Below are 12,746 nucleotides of genomic sequence, written 5' to 3' on the forward strand. Positions count from 1 at the left end.
GAAGGAAGGAAGGAAGGAAGGAAGGAAGGAAGGAAGGAAGGAAGGAAGGAAGGAAGGACAGAAAACTTATGACCAAAGAGGGAAAAGATTTGTGGAGCCAAGCCCTTGTCACAAAGCAGCAGAGCTGTGGACTAGGAGGGCTGGAGCACAGAAGGCAAGCACAGGGCCACTGCCACCCAGAGCCCATCATGCTGGTGTGGGCCTGAAGCCCAGTAGCTAGGGCACACACACCTGTGGACCCTGGTGGCCTGACACTGGCTGAATAAGCAGCAATAAAACGGGAACAGGTGCAGACCCAAATGGTGATTGGAGAGCTGACCAATAGTGCTGGTACTTTTCCAAACACTGATTAGCATAAATTTGGACCAATAGCGTTGACCTGAAAGCTTTTTGAACCTCTAGACTAGTACACTTAAGGAGCAACCTTCTCTCCTCCTGCCAAAATTTAAAAAAAAATAAAATAAAATAAAAAAGGGCTGTGGATATAGTTCAGTGATGAAGCACACCTGGGTTAAATCCCCAGTATCAGAAAAAAAAAAAAAAAAAGTGCCGGCAGGTTCCATATCTGGGGAGGAGCCTGGTCTCTGATTCAAAGGTGGAGTCTTATTGTGTGGCCATTCAATGAGGAAAGGACAGTCTTTCCAATAAATGATGCTAAAGAAACTGGATATCCACATACAAAAGAAGAAACTGAATTCTTTCCTAACACCATATACAAAAATGAACTAAACACGTGGAAAAATAAGAATTCATACCCCATTTGAATCAAATGTGTGATATGTCAAGATCATTGTAATGTTTTGAGCAACTAATAAAAAATGAATTAAAAATAGACTAAAGATCTAAATGTAAGCACTAAACCATAAGCCTCTTACAAGAAAACATAAAAGAGAAGCTTCATGATAACAGATTTTACGGTGATTTCTTGGATATAGTACCAAAAGCATAAGCAACAAAAGCAAAAATAGCAAATTGAACTTCACTAAAATTAAATATTTTTTTACATCAATGGACACTATCAACAGAGTGAAAATGAAACGCATTGGATGGGAGAAAACATTTGCATATTATATATCTGAGTAGGAATTAATATCCAGACTATATAAGGAACTCTTAAAACTAAACAAAAGCAAAATATCTAATTCAAAAGCAAAGAACTTGAACAGATATTTCTCCAAAGAATATATACAAATGCCCAAAAAGCACATGAAATGATGCTCAACAGCACTAATTGTTAAGGCAATGTAAATCAAAACCACAGTGAGACAGTTATACCCATTAGGATAACTACTCTTTTAAATAAACAAACAAACAACAAAAACTGGTGTATTGTGGAGAAATTAGAGTCCTTGCGCACTGCTTGTGGGAATGTAAAATGGTGCGGCTGTTATGGAAAACAACAATAATTCCTCACAATCTTAATCATAGAATTACTATTTGATTTAGCAATTCCCCTCCTGAGAGTATCAACAAAATGAAAGAATTATATATTTGTATACCAATGTTCATAGCAGCATTATTCACAGTAGCCAAAATATAGAAACAATCCAAATGACCATCAAGAAATGAATACCTAAATGAAAAGTTGTAAAAAAAAAAAAAAAACATATAATGGAATTTTATCCAGCCTTGAAAAGGGGTAAAATTCTAATACATGACATTGCATGGATGAAAATTGAAGGCACTATACTAATGGTAAGTCAGACATAAAGGACAAATAGTGTATGATTCACTTACGTGAAATTCATAGAGATAGGAAGAACACTGGTTTTCAGAGGCCAGGGAAGTCAGGAATGTATAGTTATTGGTTAATGGATGAGTTTCAGTATGGAATGATGAAAAAGTTCCAAATGATGATGGGGAGTGGCAATGATTGCACAACAATGTGAAGGTACTTAATGTCACTGAACTGGATGATTAAAAATAGTTAAAATTGTGAATTTTATGCTACATATATTCTATAACAACAAAAAAGAAAACTATAACTTTTTAACTTTAATAATACATAATATCTCTTTTCTTGATCAATAATTATAAATCTAATTCATCATTTTCAATGCAATACATCATAGAAATATACAATTTGCCATTGAAAGGGCTTGCTATAATATGTTTAACTATTCCCATATTTTGAATGACATTTGGTATTATAAACAATGCTGTAATAACAATCTTTAAAATTATTATTATCTAGGGGCTGAGGCTGGGGCTCAGTGGTAGAACACTTGTCTAGCATGTGTGAGGCACTGGGTTTTATCCCCAGCACCACATAAAAATAAACAAATAAAATAAAGGCATTCTGTCTATCTATAACTACAAAAAAATTCTTATTATCTAGAGTCCCCAAATGGTGGTTACTGGACAAAGTAAATGACATATTTAGATTTTTCTTTAACCCATTTTTAATATTTGTTTGTTTATGGTGAAAAGCAGGAGGGAAGTTATTCTAAATTAGTTAAGATGTGGATTTAGCTTCATGTAACAAACTTTATTCTTTGTGGAACAGATTGGAGGTAGACATTATAGGACTAATGCAGAGGCTACTGCATGAGATCATCCAATAATCCAGTCTTCTTTCATCCACATATTTTACCATTGGTCCATAATGTTTAGCCACCGTGGTCCAAGATTGGCTCAGCGTCGCCATGCCCATATCCCTATCATGAGAGTAGAAGGGGAGAAGATGAGCACATTCCCTTCCTTTCAGGACACCCACCACAGTATCCTATCTCCCTTTTCCTCCCATTAGTCTGAATTTAGTTATCTAACCTCTTCTAGCTAAAAGCCTGGCTGGGAAAATCATCCTTATTTGGTCATGTGCCCAACTAGTAACATGATGGCCAAAGAGAGATTGAATAATGAGCAATGATCTTCCAAAAGAACAGTCAATTATCATGGGGACATTTATGAACTAAACCATTTCCTATTAAATTAAAAGTTGTTTACCAAGGTCTTCATAAAAGACTGTCTCTAGACACAACTTTGTTTGAATTTTATATTAAAATAGCTTGATAATAATGATTAGCTGGTATTATATTATTTTATAGTTGATTTAATAGTAATTTACCTTTTGTCAGCTGCTTACTTGAAGCTGTTTCATTTGGGTTATTTTTACATATCATGTTAAAGATAGTCAAATTTATATTTTAAGTGGTTTATCCTAATACCACAATATTATAATTTGAGGCAGAAATTATTTTCTTAGTTCTAATTTTTTTCCACATTAAGAAGCATCTCTACCCACCAGTAACTATACAATTAAGACATCACACATTTGTTTCATGATCCTAGCCTATGAGAAAAATAAAACATTAGTAAAGAGAAAGACCATAAAAGAGATCTGGTGTCAGAGAATAGCCTCGCCCAGGATGACACACACACAGGACTCTAACATATTCATTTCAAAATCCATAGGCATGAGCAAGTATCAGGGTTAAGCCTGGCACTTACATCAGTTTGGGAACAGATTTAATCACCATGTCTCATCTTGGCATGTTTCACCCAGGGATTTTAAAATAGATGAAAGGGTTGAGCCTTGATGTTTGTCACTTGGGAGAGGCTGTTCTCTGTCAGGCATCCCTCCTATGCCCTTTCTCTTCAGGAATTCAAATGATGCTCTTCTGGGAATCTCCTGGCTCTGGTACATCATGCATCTCAGATGTATGGTTTCATTATTCTTTTAACCCAAATCGCAAAACTTCCTGGTCATTACCTTCTCCCACCAGGTCCCATTCATTCTATTTTACAGAGGAAAGATCTGCTACAGGAAATGCTCCATGGTGTCTTTCTTTACTTTATAGAAAAGTTATTTGATCAAAAGTGGCACTTGAGCAGGGCACGGTGGCACATGCCTGTAATCCCAGTGGCTCTGGAGGCTTAGGCAGGCATGTCAAAGCCAGCCTCAGCAAAAAGCCAGGGGATAAGCAGCTCAATGAGACCCTATCTCTAAATAAAATACAAAATAGGGCTAGGGATGTGCCTTTGTGGTCGAGTGCTCCTAGTTCAATCCCTGGTACCCCCTCCTCCCCACCAAAAAAAAGAAAAAAAAACAAGTAGCACTTGTTCTGCTCTGCTCTTGTACATCCTTTGCCTTGCTCTACAACCAAAACACAAACATTAGTTTCCACAAAGCCCTCAACAATGGAATAAACTGGAAGGCATTTTAGAACTCTAGATCTGTGGTTCTGGACCCTGACTTCTTAGTATCACCTGAGAAGTTTTTAATAGACCTCTGCTAACATTCCTCCCAGGGGGACTTATCAGTTGGTGTGAGATAGAGACTTAGCTCTCTCATTCTTTTATGTCCTCAGGAGAGGAGGAGCAACAGAGCGTTGCAGAGGGAGGTTAATCTCTTAGTTCCAGATGCTACAAAGATTCGCAGCATCTTATACTACAAAGAAAGTCTTGCATACCTCCGTAGAAAGGAAGCTCTTCCCAGGGCAGAAACTCTGTCCCCTTTGAGCACACAGAACTGTGTCTGTCTGTCAGATTTGTTGTTAGATGAGCACGTGGCAGATTTGTTGAATGAATTAATGCATGGAGTGAATGAAAGAGCGAACTATGTGACACTCAAAGTTAACTATCAAGTTTTACCCAGAAAAAGAAACTTGATTCTGGTTCTCGGCTGGCTTCCAGTGTGTTTGCAGTGGTTGCTTGTCCTGGGAAGCTGGCTTCCATATCCTCTGAGTTCTCACTGTCTCTCAGGCTTTGTGATTCTTTTGCATTGTAGAAGGTTACAGTCCGACACAGTCCACCCAGGAACCCGCTCCTGGTGAAACACACCTTAGGGAATACCTTCGGACCAGATGGTAGGAAGGAACGGAGGGGAGTGCAGTTCCGGCGACTGGAGGTCCTATGAGCTGGCAGGTGCGGGGAAGGGCTATCAAGGGTGGAGAGAGCCCACGTCGGCGGGCGGGGCCCACAGCTGGCCGCCTGCTCCTGCACCTGCTCCGCCACCTGCCGCTGCACTTGGCTTGTGGGCGCTGGCCGCGGACGCTTCTGAGGAGCTCAGCTCAGGTCAGACTCCAGTTGAGGGCAGGGAGCTCCCACTGTGAAGAGAGGCTTGGACTGGGATGAGGGTTACGGACGGGAGCTCGGAAGTAGGACAAGAAACGGGGAAAGGAGCTCAGGGAGGGGAAAGGGCCCCCTGGGAAGGGCACTGGGACCGAAAAGTGCTCTCAAATTTGGAGGGGTCTCGGACTAGGAAGGGGCGCTGGGATGGGGAGGAGGACTCAACTCAACTACGCGAGGGGCGGGAGGATGTTGGTGTCGCCGAAGCCGAACTGAGAGCCCCTCGGGGCTGGGAAGTTTCCAGAGGTCCCACTTGTGCTCCGCGCCTCGGTCGCATTGCCGGCCCTGAAATGAATATCACTCAGGGTCCCCCAACGAGTCAGGTGGACTACGCTGCGTGGTGAGAGGAAGGTATGAAGCCCCTGGCATCCATCCTGTCCCGGAGGGTCGCTCAGAGGTCACCCTGCCCACAGTGATGACAGGCACCTGGGCCAAGGGACCTGGAGCTGTTTTTAGTCAGCCCTTGTAGCTGTGGGAACTTGTATCCAACGGCCACTCCTTGTTAGCCAGGATCTACTAATACTTGAAACAGACACTGTCCTTAGTCCCGGAAGTCTGGTATCTAATAATACCGGGCGATGGATAAAGTTCCTCCAGCCACTATTATAGAGCAATAAGTAGAAAAGCTGTCTGGAGCAGAGGGTGAATTTAACCGTGGAGAGGTTTGAGTGGAGAACACTCTCTGGGTCCAGAAGGATGAGGTAGCACCGAACGAAAGATTTTGGCTGAACGAAAGGTTCAGCCAGCGAACCTAGCGCTTTATGAAATAGAAGACATTTTTAAATTTTAGGGCATGTCTTTCTCGTAAAACTCACAAAAATGGCCATATCCTTTACATTCTCCTTGGTACCTGCCATTTTCTTCCTCTCCCTCCAAAACTTCCGAAATTGGCCTCCCAGGCATCTAATTGGCTTCTCCAAGTGGCACAGTCTTCTAAACCTAAAGGCTTACACCATTTTACCAGTAATTATTTTACTAAATAGTATGGTTTATTGTCCATAAGACACGTGTGCTTATTTAACCAATTGTGCTCTATATTTAGCAGAATCTGGGTATTGCACCTGCGTGCAGAGACTGAAGTGGTAAAGCACAGTACACACAGTGAAACATAGATGGGGGGCCCAGAGCCACTTCAGACTTGGCTCTTCATGAGTAAGTTTCTTGGCTTAATAACAAACAGGGTGATCACCCTCTGTTCCTACAGTTTCTAGACAATATGTGGAATTGATATTAAGGCGCTATTGAATATGGCCCCTTGCTTTTACCAGAGGAGGGAGTGCCTGAGATAAGTAGAGGGTGAGACATTATATTATTATTATTATTATTATTATTATTATTATTGGTATTATAGGAGCCAAGCATTCAATTTCCTTCTTTCTAAAGAGCTTGATTTCCTCTCATTTCTTCTGTGGAAGATGGAAATAGAAGCACTACTTACTTTTCCTCAAGCCACACATTTTTCCTTATATTCTGTGGGTCCTAGCCCCACCCTTCTGCTGGATGTTGGTTGTGATGACTGAGGTGAAGCTATTAAATCTCACAAGGGGCAACAATTATTCCATTTGGAGTCTCCCTCTGCTATATCCTTAATTATGAATCTGGCTTAATTGAACTTTGAGACAGGATTTGACGAGGGCTGGAGAGAAAAAGAGGCAAAGAGGAAGATTTTCATTTCTTATCTCTCCACCACTTCAAGGTAACAGTGGCTGCCATCCTTAATTGTTCAAACTACAGATGTTGTCTGTATTGGGTATAATCAAAGGACTGTCTCTTCCTCAAATGCATTTGCTTGTTGAAAATGGATGAGGGCAGTTTTATCATATGTAAAGCCACTCCCGTAGCCAAAGTCCCTGCTATTACAAAGGTTTTTAACTGTAAAAAGCTGAAAACTGAGGTATCAACAAATAGGTGCATACATAGACACAGTTTATATCTATATGTTTCTACAGGCAGGTCATAAGACAAATACTAGATTATTCACATATTAGACCATACTGAATATGAACAATTAGAGACCCCAGGTAAGTACTTAATCCCCACACTTCATTTAATTTTTTAAAAATTTGTGTGTGAGTGGATAAGTGGGTTAGCATATGTGTGTGTGTGTGTGTGTGTGTGTGTGTTGCTAGGGGATGAACATAGGGCCCCCTGTTTGGCTCTACCACAAAGTTACATCCCCAACCCCAACTTTTCTTTTTTTATGGTGCTGGAGACCAAACCCAGGGCTTCAGCACTCTGTCACTAAACTACATACCCAGCTTTTTTACTTGAAATCTTAGCTTCCTCCCTTTTAAGAGCCAGCACTCTCCCCAAAATCTTCATTGGAACTAGAAACAAACAAAAAGAGATCACTTAAATTTTAGCTGTTTTTTGTTTCTTTTTACCTATTCTCTTGTGTAAAAATTAGCCACAAGGCCCATTATTGGGGAGGCTAGAAAGTCAAAAGATCTATCAGCCACCTACATGTGATGCATATTGAGGCCACAATCTTTCCCTTGCTAGAATCTAGATGTTATAAGCCATTATCAGTATCTTTCTGGTAGTCAAATCATAATGAGGCTTTCAGTATGCAAAGTGATTTCTATAAGCAGCCCTGTAAGTTAAGAGCAAACAGAGGCATTGTGTATGTGGCCCAGGGCTTTCCAGTTATTAAATAGCTGAACCAGGACCCCAACCAGAATTTCTTCCAGAATACCACTGCTCCCACTAGGGTATTTTTGTTGTCAGTGTTTGCTGTTTGTCTAATTTTGTGATGGGGATTTGTGATTTGTTTCTCCTCAACATTTAATATATTCTCTGACTTGAATTTAGAGCCTAAATTTAGAGACACTTTGGTCCATTTCATGCCAATCTTTGTTCAGTGTAATCACAAAATATCTTAGAACTAGGTATACTTAAAGACTATCAAGTCAAAAAAAAATTTTTTTTTTCAAAAGGTGATTCCAGAAAAATTAGGTAAGTACTCCATGTTGCTTTGTTATAGGGACAAAGGAGGCAAGGCCCTGAAGATAGCAGGAAACAGTTTTATTTGGCTGCAGCCAGGTTCACAGCTTTTGCTGTAATCAATTAATCCCCTGAACCCTGAGTTCAGGTAGTTTCAGAGTTTTATACCCAGCATGTGAGGGGAGGGGCTCGGAAGTTTACAGTCTGCAGAAGTTCACATAAAAACAGCTTTTTCTTTCACTGTTTTGGGCAAATTAACACTTCAAGGACAACACCTGAAAAAGGGAGAGCTTCTTCTCCCCTTTCTTTTCTACCCCTGCCAGCTGTTACCATGGAGCCCAATTATAACTTATCTTAAAAATATAAACATCTCTGTGAAGCCCCAGCTCAAGGCCAGAGGCCTTATTTGCACATTTCTACAAACTACTATACTGGGATATGTTTGTGAAAAACTAGTAAGGGGTGTCCAGCACCGGGAATGCTGGTATCTTCTCGGCCAGTGGCCAAGTAAAACAGGACGACACAAAAATAGGAAGTTTATCTACATTGAACTCTTTTGCAGAGACTCTTTTGCTGACAGTCCTAAAATCAGTTTGGGTGAAGATTTCTGGAGAAGCCCAATTAAGTCTTTTTTTGTGGAGAAAGGGGGTGCCACTTCAGCTTCCCCAAATCTATTTCACTAAAAAGTTACAGGTAAAATCTAGGTCTCCCAGAATTCATATTATTCTTCTTTCTGGCATGTGGTCCCTTGGGAATATAAACCAAGTAACTATTTTGATTCACTCTATTGATTTAAAGTCTGTTGGTTTGAGCCATAGTCTTCCTGAATCCCAGTCTCGATGCTCCTGGACTTATGATGGAGTTATGTCATCATGAACACCTTGTAAATTGAAAAATATCATGAGTCCAAAATGTGTTTACCGGGCTGGGGATATAGCTCAGTTGGCAGAATGCTTGCCTTGCATGCACAGAGCCCTGGGTTCAATCCCTAGCACCATATACACAAAAAAAAATTTTTTAAATGCATTTACTACACATAACCTCCAAACATCCTAGTTTAGCAATACAGAACAATGTAGAGCATGGTTGTTTCCTTTTGTGATTGTGTGGCTGACAGGGAGCTGTGATTGGCTGCCACTGCCCAGCATCAAACAAGAAGATCATATTGCATATGACTAGTCCAGGGGCAGAATAAATTAAAGAACTGAAGTATGGTTTTTACTGAATGTGTCTGACTTTTGCTCCATCATAAAGCTAAAAAAATACTAAATTAAACTATCATAAATTAGGGACATTCCCTACCTATAGATCCTTCCAACTGTTTTGTGTTCTGTGAAGTAAAGCACCTTGTCTGTGTGGCCTCCTAAGTGATTCCTAGCACAGTGCCCACTAATAGGCACTCAATAAAACATGTTGAATACATGTAAAATAAACATTTGAACAAGTATGAGATGGCACTAGAATTTCATTTAGTTATAAGAAATAGAAAATCCTTCTACAACTGGCTTAAACAAGCAAAGAGGTTTTTTTTTTTTTTTTTTCTTTTTCTTTTTTTTTCCCCCTCATATAACTAGAGATCTGGAAGTGAGAAGTTGGGAGCTAGAAAAGGTATTCCAGAATGTCATCCAGAACAGGCTCCTTCTTTCTTCCTGAACCACTGTTCTTTGTATGTAGCTTTCATGCTTGTCTCATTGGAGAGCTTAGCCTGCATAACAGCAGAAAGAAGGGCAGAAAGCAATGCACCAGATGAGTTGGTCTTTTTAATATTAATTATTGTTATTAATTAATATCTTTCCTGGAAACTCCACCCAGTAGAATTCTTATATTTCATAGACTGAAACTATGTCACATAGCCACTCCAACTGGAAGGGAAGCTAGGAAAATCTACTGTTTGGCTTGGTTGTGTCATCAGTACAGCAAAACTGGAATTCTGTCAATAAGGAAGAGGTAAATGCATATTGGGAGTGAACAACTAGCAGTATCACCATAATATACTTTATGAGTCAGAGACTCCTTGTTTCTAAATGAGTCATTTGGTTGGTTTGATTTTTGTTTGTTTTATAAAAAAGCAATAGATAATGCGTGAGACTAGGGGAACTTTTTAAAATTGTAGAATCTGAGGTCTATCCCCAAGAAATGCTGACTACAGTCAGACCTCCATTTCTGGGGTTCCCCATGTACAGATAAAATCAACCACAGATCAAAGGTATTATAAATATACAGCAGAATGGGGTAGAGTTCACCTGTAATCCCAGTCTCTCCTCAGGTTGAGACAGGAAGATTGTAAGTTAAAAACCATCTCAGGCAATTTAATGAGATCCTGTCTCAAAATGAAAAGGGCTAAGGATGTAACTCAGTGGTAAAGCACTGGATACCTGGATTCAATCCCCAGCACTGCAAAAAAATTATGTATCTATTATATATTACATATAATACATAATATATATTTTATATATATTTATACAATTTTAAAAAGTTCCCCTAATATTATATTATATATATAGAATATTATATATAGTATCATATGTATACACACACACACACACACACACACAATTATACATATTGAACATGTACAGGCTTTTTTTCCATGTCATTTTTCCCTGAACAAAACAGTATAACAATTATGTACATACTATTTGTATTGTATTAGGTTTTTAAGCAGTCTAAATATACAGGAAGATGTGTATAGGTTAGACATTTTCTTCAGTTGCATAGGGTTTTGAATACCCATCACCAATTCCTGCTTAAAGTTTGACAGAATACATAACTCTCCAATAAACATCAAGTAATCAAAGTAATCAATCACTCTGATTTTTTCTCTGGAAAACATCCCCAGTCAGTCCTCTATTCTCAGAGACTGGTTATTCTCAGGCTCCTAGTTATACTGCACTTCCCCTCACTGCCACGCTGGGAATCATGCTGAATTCCCATTTCTTAGATACCATATCCTCCCAATTCCTTGGTTTTACTGAAACATAACTTTCTGATAAACAGCATATGGAGGCAGAGGCACATTTACCAAGGAACTGAGAAAGCTCATGGAGCCCCTAAGAGTACCGTGAATTGCTTCTAGTTGCCCAGTGAAAGAGAAAACCAGGTTGCCATAAAGAAGCATTTTAGATAAATTTTCTAAAGAGATATTAAAAGGAAAGATCTCTCCATGGTCCTAGTTTGTTATTTCTTTTCTCGTTCTAAATAAATATTCACTTTTATTCCTAATTTTGTATTTGTAATTTTAATTCTTTTTTTTTAAGAGGGCTCCCAAAATCATATGAGTCTCAGTCTCCCAAAGACCCAGCTGCTTTTTGAGACCTTGCACATTTAAGATGCCACTTTACTTCCTTCACACCGGATTGATGGTTTGGGATATTAATTGGAAATAATTCTCTTTCCAAATTTTGAGCACATTTCTTCATTTTCTTCCACTTTATTGGGATGCTATTGAGAAACTGATGCCATTCTAATTCTAGATCCCTTGGACTTTGTTTGAATTCTGGAATTTTGTAGGATTTCCTTTTCTTTATTCCTTATACTCTGGTATTTAGTGATGCTGTTATTTGGTGTTGGGGCTTTTTTTTTCCATTGGTCTAGATACTTTATAAGCATTTTCTCTTAAAATTATACTCTTCAGTCCTGAGTGGTTTTTTTCTCTCTTATATAATTTTTTCTGTTATCTCTTTCTGAAGCTTACATTACTTAGATATTGGATCTTTGATATCTTCTATTTAAAAAAAATATATCTTATATTTCACTTCTAATAGAACTTCTAGTCTATTAAACTTTACTTTCCTACCATGATATTTTTAATTCCCAAGAGCTTCCATTGGTGGGGGAGGAGAGTACTCAATTTTCTTTTTATAGCATCCTGTTCTTATTTCACAAATATAGTATCATCTCTTTTTTATCTGAGAATTTTAGCTCTGTATTTTTTCAACATTTTAAGAGATTTTTTTTTCAGTTACCTACAAAGTGTGTGGTTTCTTTCAAATTCTTTTTTGGACATTGATAGACCTTTATTTTATTTATTTATTTATTTATTTATGCAGTGCTGAGAATCGAACCCAGTACCTCACACATGCAAGTGCTCTATCACTGAACCACAACCCCAGCCCCATGTGTGTTTATTTTTAAAGTGACCTTTTCTATAATTTTTGGTTCTTCATTTCACATTGCAAGCTTTATTAAAATGCTCATGGTTGAGGATAATGTACATGGTCTATGAACTTGGCTTGTAGATTGGTGGACTTCATGTGGTGTAATTAGACACAGCAGGGTTTTAGATGGCTTATCACTAAATGTCTCTAGCAACTCTTTAATGTAATCAGTTTTCAGTAGAAAAATCCCATCTCTAGCAGTTATTCCTGTTTGAGAAAAGGCCATTAATAACTTAAATTTATTTTATTATGTAATCTACTTAATAGTAGAAGATCTTGTGAGGTGTTACCTTACTATAGCAAATGTCTGAGATAATCAACTTGGGATAAGTTTATTTTGGCTCACAGATTCAGAGGTTTCATTCTGCTTAGTTGCTTTGGGCCTGTGGCAGCAAATCATGGTCAGAACAAAACTACTCTCTTAATAGCTAAGATGTGACAGGGGCTGGGCTTCCACAATCCTCCTCAAGGGCACACCTCCAGTAACCTAAAGACATCCCACTAGGCCCCACCTCTTAAAGGTTCCACTACCTTCAGTAGCACCAAGTTGGGGACCAAGCCTTGAACACACAGGCA

At 38.9% G+C, this 12,746-nt stretch overlaps 1 protein-coding gene and 1 long non-coding RNA gene across 2 annotated transcripts in view; one reads left to right on the forward strand and one right to left on the reverse strand.

Annotated features, from left to right (window-relative positions):
* Nucleotides 1-2,467: 2,467 nt before the first annotated feature.
* Nucleotides 2,468-4,665, reverse strand: LOC125614046. The gene is made up of 2 exons (XR_007344682.1): nucleotides 4,413-4,665; nucleotides 2,468-2,657 (listed from the first exon to the last, which is right to left on the reverse strand). It is a non-coding gene; the product is annotated as an uncharacterized LOC125614046 (long non-coding RNA).
* A 220-nt stretch (nucleotides 4,666-4,885) lies between these two features.
* The window catches only part of Tmem45b (transmembrane protein 45B), a 29,437-nt gene continuing 21,576 nt past the window's right edge, over nucleotides 4,886-12,746 (forward strand). The window contains exon 1 of the mRNA XM_015499095.2: nucleotides 4,886-5,016. The gene's annotated coding sequence lies outside the window, so the exon portion shown is untranslated. The remainder of the gene's footprint in view (nucleotides 5,017-12,746) is intronic.

This window comes from Marmota marmota, unplaced genomic scaffold (genome assembly GCF_001458135.2).
Source record: "Marmota marmota marmota unplaced genomic scaffold, marMar, whole genome shotgun sequence".
NCBI lineage: Eukaryota > Metazoa > Chordata > Mammalia > Rodentia > Sciuridae > Marmota > Marmota marmota.